Below are 3,080 nucleotides of genomic sequence, written 5' to 3' on the forward strand. Positions count from 1 at the left end.
CCCCGATACGTCTAATATAAAAGATGGTGAAATATAACATCGAAGTAAACAATAAATGATTATCTGAACTGTAGAGAAAATGCAGAAAGATGTTTAGAATCAAGTATGTAATTCGTAATAACTATAGTACTATACTTTATAGAAAGAACGTATAAGAAATTATGAGAGGTAAATAATCACTTTCGCACCATGAAATTCTTTAACGGCATGTGAAAGATAACGGAAGTGGATCACTGCCATCTAGATACATAGTATGGGTAACTAAATATCAATCATATGATACCAATTGCACCAACCTAAACATTCTGGATTTCTCTAAACAGTTAATGACCGATGGTACCCCGTGACCCATGGAGCCCCGGTCTTCCCTATATGTTTATGCGAGAATCGGCCTGCAGAATGCTCGCACGTATAGTATTGTTTGTGTTGGTCGCTTCGATGCGCGATGTCGACTCGTGGTCTTTCTATATATCTATATACCACAATTATATATCCACTAACATTCAATGTTCGTGGATCATCGAAGTCGCAGTTCATGTATGATTGCAAAGGTTAAGCATTATTGAGTGATGTACAGCATTGGATGGATGACCGCTTAGGAAAATAAGGAAATTAATTTCCAAAAGAGGGGAAAGCATTTTTGTTTTCAATTATAATTTTGTCATGTTTTTTCTGGAATATGGTATTTATCAATAATATTTATTTTAATAATAAAATTGAATTAATTAATATAAAAAAAATTTTTTATGTCTCACAGACATTCCAATTCAACGGATATTAGGCGTTTCTACAATCTCTCTTCAACATTAAATCTACATTTCACGATGTTACTGCAATGTTCGCAATGTTGCAAATTAACGTTTTTGAGGTATTGATTCAACGTTAGTGTACTGTATGGGTGTATAGCTTTTTCACGAGGAAATGTGATATTTTCTACTAACGATCCTCTTGTTATAACATTTATCTAGGATTATAACATTTCTTTGACGTTATAGTCATTTCTTCAAATAATCCACATTCGAAATCTTTATTAAAAGAGGTTTTTTTATACTTTAAGAAATCAAACATTTCATTTAATATTCCAGGTTTAAATTTAAAGTTTTCGAACTTTCATGATAATGTTTTTAAACTAGGAAGTGGTATCCCTTGGCAAAGTTATTCCTCATAACCACTAGTTCCACAAGCAAATTTTAATTTTAGTGCATTATTTAATTTTAGTGCGCTTGAATTGTCGGGTTCAATCAATTTCGAATATGAACTTTCTTGAATAATGCTGTTATTTGATCTTAATTAAATATGTGACTTAAAACTTCTTTGTACTTATCAGTACTTATCAGTATCAGTTTTGCTTTTTAGAATCCTATTTTTGTACTGCAGAGTTTTCATTTTTCTCCTCATTATGATTAAATGTAAATGCTGTTTCTTTAGTAACTGTTTATATTCCTCATATTCTTTTTTTTGTTTCCATGAAAGTCCGATATGGATGATATATTTGCTGACAAAGCAACGAGCTACGAAATATCCTTTACGATAATTTGTACACCATAAATTATGTTATAACTTTTTTCTCTTTTAATACTTACTGTTTCAATAGCAATTTTTTCATTTTCAATGTTATTAGTTGCTTCTTCATTTGTACATTTACTGCTTTGCGTACTGGTTATATTTTAAGAACATTACACTCAGTATTGCCATCATTTTCTATGGTCGTCGGTATTTGCTTTAAAAAAAAAATAAAAAATTATTGGTATTGCATCTCATTTTAATTTATGTTTGCTTATATCAGCATCCCACATTTCTGGGGCAAAGTAAACCTACATCATAACAATAATTTCATTATATACATTACACAATTATAATTGTAAGACAAACATAAAAATTTTAGAAAATCTATTATTAACTTTAATTAATATTATGATTATTATTGTATCATAGTAAAGTAATACATAATTTCTAACTCATAAAGAGAGTTGTTTGTGCCCAATTGTTAGAACATTTTGTATTCATAAAGTCTGACGTATCTTTTGGAAAAGCTTTCATTTTGTAATCTTCTACTGCGGAGTTGTTGCAAAATGATGCTGCACACCCACCCATTTTTGCAGTGAACGACTATCATGAGCGAATAATCGACAATCGTACATGAGCGCATCCAGAGAGATTAGGCTAGGTTTCAAAAAAAAAGAGAACGTATATCATTCTCTCTTGTAGGATTTTGCCTACTTATCTTATGACAAGACTCTGATCGAGGGTCTCTACCGTAATACAGATCGCAGCGCTCGCTAATCATGTATTGTATTAGGTGTACAAAAAAGTTCTGAGCTTTTTTTTGTAAAATTCAATCTTTATTTAAAAACAAACGAAAAAATATTAATCAGCGAAATATTCTCCAGTTTATATCCAGTTTATATCCAGTTTATATCCAGTTTATATCCAGCAGTGCTTGCAATTCGTCCGTTTCAATCTTTTCAGGGCGTCCAGCACGCGATTCATCTTTAAGACTGAAATCTCCTTGGCGAAACTTTTGATACCACCTTTTGCATGTTGCATGACTTACAGCGTTCTCTCCATATGCAGCACAAATCATTTCAGTGGCTTCAGCAGCATTTTTCTTCAGATGAAACGCGAAGTGGATGGAAAATCGAATATGCTCTTTTGTAATTGCCATCGTGAACACTACTGATTTTTGAGGTTATGTGCATCAAACGCCAAACCGTATCGCATTTCAGGAGGTTAAATGTTACTGTTTTAAAACCCCAAAAGGGCGGGAAGATATATAAAATTTAAATTGTTATTTCGGTTGTATCAAATCTAAAGCTCAGAACTTTTTTGTACACCTAATATATCACTAGCACTCCTTGCGTAGAAAATGTTGGAAGGACACCACAAGGAATGCACGGAATGTGATCAATGACAATGTCGATGTATTTAAATCTAAAAAGTTACAGATCTGAACTTTGCGTCGTAATATCTCCGCTTATAAGAGAAAAAAATAAAAGTACGTATAATACAATCGGAGTATAAGCTATTGATTAAGTATAGAATAAGTGATCCAACAAAGATCCATGTAAATTTCAGAGGCT

Source organism: Trachymyrmex septentrionalis, unplaced genomic scaffold (genome assembly GCF_001594115.1).
Source record: "Trachymyrmex septentrionalis isolate Tsep2-gDNA-1 unplaced genomic scaffold, Tsep1.0 scaffold288, whole genome shotgun sequence".
NCBI lineage: Eukaryota > Metazoa > Arthropoda > Insecta > Hymenoptera > Formicidae > Trachymyrmex > Trachymyrmex septentrionalis.